Below are 13192 nucleotides of genomic sequence, written 5' to 3'. Positions count from 1 at the left end.
ACATGGTGGTGGTGGTGATTTTTAGCAGATTCACTATGTTAGCTACATAGAAAACGATTGTTCAGATGTTAACACATTAATTATTAAGAGGATCATTTTACAATCCTGTTCTGGTACACAGTCATAGCTAGAAACAAATGTGTTACAAGGATCATATTATGCTTGTGCAATGGTAGGTGTAGGCATTTGAGATTATTTAGATACAAAACTGTGCCTCTTTTTCAACCATGTATAAGGCTCTAACACTGTTATTGGGGAAAGTGCTGTGTGATTGTAGGCATTTCTCCAGCACACCTTCATGAAGAGCTGGCATAGCTCTCTAGAAAGGTAAGAAAACAAGTCTGGAATTTCCACATTTTCCACATCAAAGTATCATCTCTGCCATCGAAACAACTAAAATGAAGCTCTAGTTTACCTCCTCTAGCTTCTTACCAGCAACATCTATTTCAAATGAACCTCACTCCGCTTTTAGCAAATTCCTGATGCAAATATCTGATCATTGCAGCAGCCACATATTCCTCTAAAGACTCCAAGCTTGATTCTTACATTAAACCAGTTATCCATAAAACCACAAAATTGGAACATGTTATGCTTGACCTCATATTATGCCTTCAGCTTTCATATAAGCTCTTTCCAAGTGTCATAAAATTATTATCAAGTACATCGCCCATTTTGTCCTTTATGAAAACCATCACATGAAAAGTTTCTCTTTAATCTCAGGGCCAGATTTAAAAAAGAAATATACTTAACAAATTTCTAAGCTTCCCATTTTAGGATAATGAGAGTTTTATGATACGCCAACTACTAGGATAAAGTTCTGAGTTAAATTTGAGTTCAAATATATAGTTTTCCACTACCATTTTTTCCCTTTGGTTATTTTAAATAGCTTTATATTAGTCAGATTTTTTTTTTTTTACCTGGTTTTCATAGTACCCAGTACAAAAATGGTCCCTGCAGTCTCTATCTGTTGAGACACTAAGATGACCACTGCTTGTGATCATGTTTGGTATCTCCAGATCATCTGACGGGTACCCATGCCCAGGTTTGCTCAGTATCTGATATAACTACTCTGTATACCAAGCCTTTCTAGATCACTAAAGCAAAACAATATTTCATGATGTAGTTTCCAACCTCCAATCACTGATCTATTCTGACCAAGTACCTCTGCCTGAAGTTTATTGCTCCATTTCTTTCTTCCTTTTTGCTTAAAAAATCCTTGAGAATTTGGCTATATTCAGTGTCACTGATACCTCACCATTCATTTTTTCTTAAACTCACTCACACCCACTTCTCCACCATGACAGCTATTTTCATAGCTACCAATGACTTCCCAGTTATTAAATATAATAGTTAATTCTCAATTTTCATTTTTCTTCAGTAGTATTTGACACAGGTGCTCACCCCCTCTTCCTAGGCCTCTCAGGGACTTTCTTCACTTGCCTCTCATGGACACCTTACCCATTGCTCCTTCTGTCTCTTTGGTTAGCTCCTCTTCTCCCATTGCTAATGATGGAGCCTCCCAGGGCTTAGTCCTTGGACCAGTTCTCCATCTTCATTCCCTCCTTTGGTGATCTCATCCAGACTCAAGATTTCCATCTGTATTCCCCCATGACAGAGCTTTTGGACATCAACTATTCCACCTATCTTAACTAAGGGCAATTCTGGTCTTAAATTTCCTCAGGCCTAAATTCTTACAGTCATTCTTATTTCCTCTCTTTTTCTCACTTCTTACACCCAGTCTCTCAGAAAATATTATTGGCTGTAAGAAAATACATGCAGACTCTACCAGCTCTCACACCTACACAGATTCCACCTTGACTTAGGTCACCTCATATCTCACTTGGATTACTACAACAGCTCCTAACTGATTTCCTGTCTCTATCCTTGTCCTACTACAACCTGTTCTCAACAAAGCAACCAGATGGATTCTTTCAAAACATAAGTAAGATGATGTCACACTTGTCAAAAGTCTTTTGAGGCTTCCTGTTTCACTAAAGAAGTATCTAAATTCTTTACAGGTAAGGGTGTACCATTACCTTTCTGATCTCACGGCCTTGCTCACTTTACATTGGCTTCTTTGCTACTTCTCCAGCAAATCAGGCAGGTGCCCACATCAGGGCCTGTGCACAGGCTCTTGCCTTGGAATGATTTCATCTTTTATTTATTTTATGTGCTTGCTCAATCCCTCCTTTGCAATGAGAGTTTCTCTGACAAGCTAATTTAAAATTATTGTCTTCTTGCCACACTCATGCCTCCTCTGTATTTCCCTTTCTCCTGTCTCTGCTTTATTTTAACTTTTTTTTCAATATAATTTAACACTTTCTAATTTACTTATTTTATTTATTGTCTACTGCTCTCTTTCTTGGCATATACTAGGGACTCAGTAAATGTTTGTTCAATGAACATGGCTAGAATATCTATATTAATCAACATTCTTGGAGAAAACAGAATCCACTCTAGTAATTTGAGAAAATTATGAAATTGTCCCTTTTACCTTTGGTACAACTGAAGAGAAAAAATAGAGTCACTTTTCGGTAATTCCCAGAACCACATGGTAAACCTTTCCAGGTAAAAGAGCAGCTGCTGCCATTACCCTGCCTCATGGTCAAAAAGCAACCAAACAAGAAAGCTGTTGAAACTATTTAGACACAAGAAGAACCAATTCCTTTTGTCACCATTCTTACCAGAATATCCCATCTTTTCACTCATGACTGCCACCACGGAAAAACCCACTTGGCCAAAACCTAGGTCATAAGCACAACCAAAGCTGAAGGGCAACCTGATAAATGTAGCTTTTATCTTTCTAGTCTCTTACCTTTGATCTTTCCAGGAAGAGGGACTCCAAAGGAGTGGGAGTGGGGATGCACTAAACCAATTGCATTACGTATCACAACCCACCCTTGTGGCTACTGTACATCAATAGGGTCACTAACTCTTATACTTCAACTTTCAAATAAAAACAGCATTGCTCTTGCCTAATCATAATGCAACTTTCCTCACATAAATGAAAATATGCAGACTATCTCCTCAGAGGAGGAGATCCAAAACTTCATCAAACATTATGATCATTTCTTGATGATCAGCTCTCCTCAAATTCAGTCACATTCCTCTCTCACTCCCCTGTAACTATATATCATCCTGTAATTATTCAGATCATCACCACCACTACACTTATATAAAGTACTAGTGAAAACAGAGGGAAAGGAGGGAAATTTTTACATATATAACTATATATGTGACAGACTAGGAAGGGAAGACATACCCTAATTTCAGCACTACAACTGGTCACAAAGCCATATAATTTATAACTTCCTTCTACCATGCACTCCGTGTTCCCTTTCCTGCAGGTAGCGTTAGAAAGGGCCCTCCAAATACATATATGCATATATTACTATATATAAAATATCTACTATTTTATCTTGTCAGTTGTAAATATGTTTTCAATTTGTACTTTTCCTTTTTTGGACTTTATACTTCTAACATAAATTATTTATGTGATCATATCTGATACCCCCCTTTGTTTCTTTTATACATCTTTTATACATTATTTTGTACAACTTTTTTATATCCAGCATCTTTTATTAACATAGTTTTTCTTAATGACATCATTTTAAAATATTTTAATCTATCTGGAATGTATTTTCGGATCTGGTCATGCCCCAACCTTATATATTCTATTGTTATTCCAACACTTATATTATATCTTGTACTATTCCAACACTTGTACTATATCTATTGTGTCAATATCACTATTTTTATAGGTTCAGATTTGTATTTGTTAATTCAATAAAAAATATTATACAAGTTAGTTACAGTGCTAGGTGATAAGGATAATGAGAAAATATCTTTACCGTTACAGTCTGGTGATTAAAATAGTTAATAAATAAGCTGGTAAAATAATTTCAGAAGGTAGAACAGTGCATCAGAAGGAACAAATGGGACGTAGTGATCTGAAAAAAAATGAAAATACAAAGGACATTCTTGTAATAGCAAGTCCAGAGGAGGTCTCTTTGAGAATAGGCATTTAAGCTGAGAACCAAAGGGTGGGACAGCAGCTAAGACAAAGGGACCAGGCAGAGGACAGATAGCTTTTCTGCATGTCCAAAGATTGGCCATCTATTCAGTGTGATTCAGTGCCCAGAGGTTGGGTTGGAAGGATAGACAGGGTTGGCATATGTAGGGTCTCATAGAGAGCACAGACACTTTGGATCTAATTCTCAGTGCAATAAAGAGGAACTAAACGGTGTCCTTTGGCTACTATTTGTAGAATTGATTATAAGGGGGCAAGGTTGGAAGTGGGGAGTTTTGTTAGAAAGTGTGGCAGTTATTAGTACTGTCTGCCACATGAATGAGATGATTACACTTCCAGGTCCTCTTGTGGTTAGAGAGATCATATAACTAGTTCTAGTCACTGAGTCATGAAAAGAAATATCCCTTGTAAATTCCAGGGTGAAGCATTTATTGTCAATGTGAGACTATCCAGTGTTCACTATCTTCCCTCTAAGCAACAACTGGCAATGTTAGAAATGATGCCTGATCCTTTTTTAGGATGAGTCCAGAGATGGGCAGAATTTCAGCCTATTCGTGATGGACAAGGAGCGTGTCCCCATTAAGTCTTTATTGTTACAGACCAGAATTTCTGTTACAGACGGAAGCTTTCGGGACCATAATTTTTTTCCCCAGCTTTATTGAGAAAATTCTAAGATATTTGAAGTACACAACAATAAGATTTGACATACATATACATTGTGACAAGATTCTCAGAACCATTTTCATAGCATAACCTAGCTCATCCCAGTTAAATAGAAAAGGTTATTTTAAAAGACTAGTTGAGAGATGGCTGTGGCCTGAGCAAGATACTGGCAGTGAAGGAGAGAAATTGACAGATTCAGTGTATGTTTCTGGCTGATAGTTTACATTTACAAGTAGTATTTAAATGTATGAGGTGACCAAGGGAAGTGACAAAGAAAATTCCAGTTTCTGGCTTTAGTAAATGGTGCCATTTACTGAGATAGAAAAGAATAGACTTAGACCAGGCATAATGGAGAGAAGAAAAAATTCTGTTCAGACAAGTTAAATTTGAAACTCCTGCATGAAGCTGTCATTTAAGCAGCTGAATACATGAATTTGGACCTGAGATCAGAAATGATAGTGGCATTTATAAAATTTGGGAGCTGTCTGAATATATGTGATAGTCAAAGCTGTGGAAATGAATGGGATCTCCCAGCAGGAGATAAGAAGACACCTCAGAGCCAAGCCCTCAGGAACTCCAGCATTTAGCATTTTGTAGAAGAGGAGGAGCTGGCAAAAGAGATTCTGAAGAAGAGACTAGTGATTAGAAAATAAATACCAGGAAATGTTGAGAAGTCAAGTAAGATAATCACCAAAGAGCGTTCATTGGACAAGTCACTGATAACCGTGACAAGAATATTTTTGATGCAGTAATGGGCACTGAGGCCAGACTGGAGTGGGTAAAGGGTGAACAGATGAATAGGGAGTAGAGGTAATAGGAATGGAGAATTGTAAAGGGAGCAGATAGAGGGCAAGTTGCTTGAGAATTCTGCAAAGACAGAAAAGAGTTTTATTGTGACCGTTATTAAAGCTTTAGTGAGAAATAAAAAGTACATTAGCCTTTTTTAAAAAAAATATGTAAGTTTCATGATAAAAATGATCCAATCAAGAGAGACTAATATTTTGATATATAACAATATAAGCTTCCTCTTAATTCTTTTTCTTTTCTTTTGTTTTTTTAGTTAAAGTTTATTGGGGTGACAATTGTTAGTAAACTTACATAGATTTCAGGTGTACAATTCTGTAACACATCATTTATATCTCACATTGTGTGTTCACCACCCAGAGTCAGTTGTCTTTCCATCACCATATATTGGACCCCTTTATCCTCATCTCCCACCCCCTCCACCCTCTTACCCTCTGGCAACCACTAAACTATTGTCTGTGTCTATGAGCTTTTGTTTCTTCATTTGTCTGTCTTGTTCTTTTGTTGTTTTCAGTTTTTATATACCACATACCAGTGAAATCATACAGTTCTCTACTTTTTCTGTCTGACTTATTTCACTTAGCATAATAATCTCAAGAACCATCCATGTCATCACAAATGGTACTATTTCATCTTTTCTTAAGGCAGAATAGTATTCCATTGTGTATATATACCACAACTTCTTTATCCATTCATCTATCGAAGGACACTGGTTGTTTCTATGTCTTGGCCACCGTAAATAAAGCTGCAATGAACATTGGAGCACATATATCTTTACGGATAAATGTTTCTCAGATTTTTTGGGTAGATACCCAGGAGAAGGATTGCTGGGTGATATGGTAATTCTATTTGTAATTTTTTGAGGAACCTCCACACTGCCTTCCATAGAGGCTGCAACAATCTGCATTCCCACCAACAGTGTATGAGGGTTCCTTTTTCTCCACGGCCTCTCCAACACTTGTTACTATTTGTCTTGTTGATGATAGCCATTCTAACTGGGTGAGGTGATATCTCATTGGGGTTTTTATTTGTATTTCTCTGATGATTAGTGATGTTGAACATTTTTTTCATATGATCTGTTGGCCATTTGTATGTCTTCTTTGGAGAAATGTCTCTTCAGGTCCTCTGCACATTTTTTAATTGGATTGTTTGTTTTGTTGTTGTTGCTGAGTTATCTGAGTTCCTTATATATTTTGGATTTTAGCCCCTTACTGGAGGCGTTGTTTTTAAAAAATCTCCCATCGGTTGGTTGCCTCTTTTGTTGATGGTTTCTTTTGCTGGGCAGAAGCTTTTTAGTCTGATATAGTCCTAGCTTTTACTTCCCTTGCCTTTGAGGTCTAATTTATAAAATGTTCTTTGAACCTAAGGCCCATAAGTTTAGTACCTATGATTTCTTCTATGCATTTTATTGTTTCAATTCTTACGTTGAGGTCTTAATTCTTTTTCAAGAACAACTTCAGCCAAGCTTTTAAAAATTCTTTTACATTCATTTGTGAGTTTTGTTTTTACATTTATTACATATTAGGCACACCATGGTTACATCCAGACCTTCGCTTGGGTTTTAAATAAATGAATCCTTTGTGAACCGTTTAAAATTTTTGGCCACAAACTTAAATTGCTTTTTATTCATGTCAGGAGGCTTCGCTGAGACACAAACTTATGTGAAACTTTTCTGTTTTCTTCTTAATACTTCACTAAATTACAGTAAAAAATTCAGTGATTAAAATTTTAAAATAATTTAAAAGTAAAATAGAAAACAAATCTCAATGCTTAAAAATATTTTAAAGTAAAACAAATTTTGTTCATATTTCATTAAAATATATTTATATAACTTTATATTTACCTATATATGCGTGTATGTATGTATATATAGATATATATATACATATATATGTGTGTGTGTGCATGCACACATGTATTTTTATCTATGAATGAAATAGAGAGTCTTTAATGTAGTTGGAAAAAGATATTCTGAATGGGAAACCAGCCTAACTCAATTAGCAATTGCAAACAAATGAAAATAAATAATTTGTTAAATTTCTGTTCCTGATTTAGGAAATAATAAAAACTGTCTTAATGAATGATTATAATTTTTACTTTTAAAAGTGTGTTTCTAATTAGTCTTAAGAAATACTTTTGAATAAATTATTTTTCTACATAGCTATTTGTCAGCTCTAACAGTAATTTTGCTGTACTTTTATTATCAAAACTGCTCTTTTTTATTTTTTTAAAGATTTTTATTGGAGAAGGGGAACAGGACTTCATCGGGGAACAGTGTGTACTTCCAGGACTTTCTTCCACGTCAAGTTGTTGTCCTTTCAGTCTTAGTTGTGGAGGGCACAGCTCAGCTCCAGGTCCAATTGCCGTTGTTAGTTGCAGGGGGCGGAGTCCACCATCCCTTGCAGGAGTCGAGGAGTTGATCCCGCAACATTGTGGTTGAGAGCCCATTGGCCCATGTGGGAATCGAACCGGCAGCCTTTGGAGTTAGGAGCACGGAGCTCCAACCACCCGAGCCACTGGGCCGGCCCTCAAAACTGCTCTTAAATATCCTAAATACAAATTTAGATGGTAATGACATTTCCTGAATTAGACTTGGTAGACTTGATTTTCATTAAGTAGTTGGTAGAAAAATAGAGGAACTGATTTGCCTTTCTTTAATGTTTATTTTAATATGGAAAATCTGAGGAATATATATTAAAGAAAATACAGATATTTTGTATATAAAAAATTACTATTACTGTACTCTCAGTAAATTAATATTACTGAGTACAGTAATATTCCACCAGAATATATGGTATTTATATCATATATTCCACCAGAATATATGGTATTTATATCATTAGAAACTGTCCTGTTATGGTAGTAGAGTTGAGTTTTATGATGTTCATTGACCCAATTACTAATTCTAGAAGTATATGTACTTTAAACACTTAAGAGAGGGATGCCATCTCCACTTCTGATAACAAATTTAATATCCAAAATATATTAGGCTCAAGAATCAATAACCTGAATACCAAATACTAACATGAGAAAATGTATATAGAAAGTTAAAGATCACTCACAGAACTCTCAAGGAAACCGAGAGCCCTGACATAAGTGTACAGATGGACACTGCCTCTCATCTTGCCCATTGCTCCCTTGGCATGGATTGCAAAATATACAGATCTCGAGTCTGTGGGTCTATTCCTCACTCTTCTGATAACTTGCTTTTGTACTTTTCAAATACTTGACCTGTCTGTGTTTAGATTTTTCTTATATACTAGTCAGGAGATGATTGAATGCAAATAATTTAAATCTACATAAAAATTAATTTATTGGAAGACTAAATGGGTACCTCTTAGAACCCAAGGAATACAGCAGAATGCAGCAGACTATAAGGAAGGAGGGGGGAGGTAGAAGAGGGTTAAGGGGGTCAAATATACGGTGACAAGAGATTTGACTTTGGGTGGTAACCACACAATGCAATATATAGATGACATATTACAGATTGTACACTTGAAAGCTATATAATTTTATTAACCAATGTCACCCCAATAAATCAAAATAAATAGATAGGAGAAAGAAAGGAAGAAAGAAAGAAAAAGAACTGAGGAACTAGAATCAAAAAATAAAACTGTTGGGAACCAAGGCATTTACTTTCTACTTTTCTCTCTCTGTAGCCAAATGTCTCATTTCTGCTTCTTTTCTGTCTGATTTTTCTTCTGTCTCCCTCCATCTTGGTTCCACAGTTTATTTATCAGCATGTGGCCCAAATATGACCATACTCACTCAAATATCTCTATAAATTGCATACCCACAGCTAAATGAGCAAGTCCCTCCAAACTGCAATTATTTTGTTTTACTTTGCTGTACAGTGGTGGTTTAAAGTAGACTACAGATATTTGGCAGAGCTATATATGCGGAAAACTGCATAGAAAGACAGGAAGCAAGCCCCCACAGGAATGTGAAAAGAGAATTCTCCCATTCTGCATTTAGTTGCCAAAGTACTATATTTAAAGAATAAATTTAAATTACAGGGTGGAGTAAATAAATAAAAATAATTAAATAATATCATTAATTAATTAAAATTACAGGAAGCTTTTTAACTTCAACTATACTCACAAAATCATGTTTCAGCTTCTCTAAGCAGTTCCGTTCCCTTCCATCCTTGCCTTCATGTGCATCATAAGGTTGAACCCTTCCTTTTTTCTAAGTTACAAAACCTCCTTTCTAAAAGCTATGTTCATGTTACAGTTGTTTTTCCCTCTCACAAAGATTATGTCAGGCCTATGTTTGGAGATGAGAGCAGGTTTCATCACTATCCTCCTTTCTTAGATGAGAAACTTGAAAAAGGACTTGTTTTACCCAATGCTTAAAGTGAAAACACATTTTTTAACGTTTCATAGTTGTAGAGCCTTTCATCATTTAGTCACCTTCACTTCTACGTTACCCCTCATATTGAAAAAAACCCAACCAACTACTTCCTGTAAGTAAAAATTATATAATAATTCCCTGAGCATTTACATTGAACTAAACACTTGGCTTATTGCTTTTATATCATTTGTTTTTAGTACTTTGTTTAACATACACTTATGTTATTATTATTTGGCAGTAACTGGTTTAAGCTCTTTACAAGTATTAACATATTTAATTCAGAAAACAAAACCAAAAAACTTAGGTTGGTACAATCATTAAACCTGTTTTACAAATGCTGAAGTTAGGCACAGGCACATCAAGTAACTAGCCTAACATCACAACCTAGTAAGTGGTGAGGCTGGGATTTGAACCCAGGCAGTCTGTCTCTAGAATCACTGCTCTTAACCACTGTGCTGTCCTCCCACATTCCCAGCATGTGGCATCTACCATTCTATGGATGCTTTACACCATGTAGTCCTCAAAACTAGTATATGAAGTAATGTTTCAGTCTGAACACTTTCAGGGCAAGTGTCTAAAACTCAGGGAGCACTCATTTAAACAACATTGAGGCAGGTTGGAAGGATGTTATCACAGCCCAGAACTGAAGCAAGAGCCATGGGAACAAGAGCAGCACTGGAGACCTCAGGGGTCAGAAGAGGGACTCCATCACTGTCAGTTTATCTTCTCATGTTTTCTCTCTTTTTCTAACAGTTACTTTCTTTTTCTTTTTCTTTTACTTATATGAGACTTTCTCCAGACTATAAAAAACATAGATCAGGCTTTCTCTAGAATCACATACTTTAGCAACTTGACCAGAGGATCTTTCCTTACCAGCTCTACATAAAAACAGTCCAGAAAGATGTATGATTTGTCCCCTGCTTAGGACTCCATGGCATCCCTGTGGCCAGCAGGATGGAATTTCACAATTGGACAGTCTGTGTCAAGTGTCCAATCTTAAAGCTTGGGGATGAGGTTGTGTTTATCTCTACTCACCAAAACCAGCAGTTTCCTTAAAAGGAGGTTTGGCTTGGGCAAAAGACAGGGCCAGTTCTGATTTGGATTGACTCAATTATTTGTTTCTTCTATAAATGAGTGCTATTATTGTCCCATTTTACCAGACTGTGCAACAAAGAAGCTGCTGAGTCAGGACTTAAGCTGAACCAGGTCAACTGAAAACAATGTCCCAGCTCTTAATAATTAGGCACTTTTTATTATGAGTTTGTCTGTGTGGTATAGTTGCATTGACTCATACTGACTGAGTTAAGATATTTACTGTTTACTATGCGTTTCAAAAATGAAAAGAAACTAACATCTCTGATAATCTACATTGAGCTAAGCACCTTTCTAAGTGGTTTAGCATATGATCTTATTTTTTTATCTCATATTAATTCCGAGAAGGGGGTATGTATTTTTGTTTATTTCACAGACCACTTGATGTATGATAAGTAATGAGCCCAAGTTCATACATCCAGTTAGATATAGAACAATAACTTCAACAGAGAGATTTTTCATATACCCATAGTATTACAATACATCAGAGATTTCCATGCTTTTAAATACATGAACCAGCAAAATATTGAAAAAAAGAAAATGAGGGAACTGACATGAGCTGCATTTTTTTTTTTTTTTTTTTTTTTGGCCAGGTTAGGACATACAAAAACAAACAAATTAAAACAAAGAAGTAGAGGTCAGAGGAGCCGTTCCCTTCAGCAGTCACTATCAAGTCATGGCTGGATAAGATGCAAGAAGGCCTTGTCACCTTGGTGAAAACAGCAAATGGAGTCAATCGGCTTGTTGATATTTATGAGAAATACCAATATTTGTATACTGTAGAACCAAATAACGCACTCCAGCTGGTGGAAAATGCATCCAGGGATATTGAGAAACTTCTATGCAACAGATATAAAGCCACGGTGCACCTGGCTTTGTAAGCAGAGAAAGTTCAAGCAGCCTACCAGGGAAGGGAGGATTTTGCAAGCAATGAAGTTATCTATCACAATGCAAAAGATGGTCTCTATCCTGAAAACAATGACAGTGAGCCAGGCAATCAGAAGATAAAACCCGTTTTTACCAAAGATGCTAATTTTAGAAGACAAATATCCAATCAGCATGCAGCAGTTCATATTCCCACCAACATCTATGAGGGCTCAACAACTGTGTTAAATGAACTCAACTGGACAAGTGCCTTAGATCAAGTTTTCAAAAAAAATCAAGATGAATATCCTTCATTGTTGGGGCAGGTGTTTGGCAGTGCCACAAGCCTGACCTGATACTACTCAGCTTCTCATGGGTTGATAACAGCAGAATTCCAAACAAGATCGACCTTTACGATGTACGCTGAAAACCTTGGTATATCCAAGGAGCTGCATCTCCTAAAGTCATGCTTATTCTGATTGATGTGAGTGGAAGTGTTAATGGATTGAAACTTAAACTGCTCTGAACATCCATCTCCAAAATGATGGAAACCATCTCAGATGACAATTTTTGATTGTAGCCTCAAATAATCATTAGTACATTTTCATGATTCAAAAGTCACTAAATGATGTTGTGATCATACTAGTCCAGAAAATAGATTTGCCCTTCAGAAAATCAATACAGATTTTCTGGTTAAGATGGCAGAGCAGGTAAATGCTGTGCTCGCCTCCTCTCAGGACCACATCAATTAAAACTACACTACATAACAACCATCATTGAGAATCACCTTAAATCTAGCTAAACAAAAGTCCCACAGGTACGAACATACAGAAGTCACCTCGAGACTGGTAGGAGGGGCAGAGATACTGAACGGGCTGGTTCCCACACCCACGTGTAACCATTAAAAATCAGGAGGGATTTTTCTCCTGCAGAGGTTCCCCCTGAAGAGTGAGGGGTCCCACACCAGGCTCCCCAGCCCAGGGTCCCAGTGCCAGGGAAAGAAGGCTCCCAGCAGAGATTGTGGCTAAGTGAAACCAGGGCAGCTGGAGTCCCAGGCAAGTCTCTTAAAAGTACTACACATGGACTTATTCACTGACGGACTCACTCGCTCTGAATTCCAGCACTGAAACAGCAGCTCAAAAGGTGCCAGGGACATATTGGGAGAAACTGAATTGTCTGGCTTCAGAATGAGGGCTGGGGGGTGGGCAGCTTTCTCCAGGAGCAAACAGCTGTCAGAAGCCATTGTTTGTTTGTTGAGCCCTCCCACTCCCTGCATGCAGACATAGGCAGATGCCATCTCTGAGTCTCCATCAAACTGGTTATCACCTGTCATCTGCCCTGCCCTACTGATTCCCTGAGACTATGCCCCACCCAACATTCCAGCAC

At 37.0% G+C, this 13192-nt stretch overlaps 1 pseudogene; it reads left to right on the top strand.

The window, feature by feature from the left end:
* The first annotated feature begins 10474 nt into the window (after positions 1-10474).
* LOC109449805 (voltage-dependent calcium channel subunit alpha-2/delta-1 pseudogene) lies at positions 10475-12380 on the top strand (annotated as a pseudogene).
* Positions 12381-13192: the final 812 nt, after the last annotated feature.

The sequence above is a fragment of the Rhinolophus sinicus genome, chromosome 16 (genome assembly GCF_057876585.1).
Source record: "Rhinolophus sinicus isolate RSI-liver-muscle chromosome 16, RSI-T2T, whole genome shotgun sequence".
NCBI classification, from domain to species: Eukaryota; Metazoa; Chordata; class Mammalia; order Chiroptera; family Rhinolophidae; genus Rhinolophus; species Rhinolophus sinicus.
This window is presented reverse-complemented; position numbering and strand designations above follow the sequence as displayed.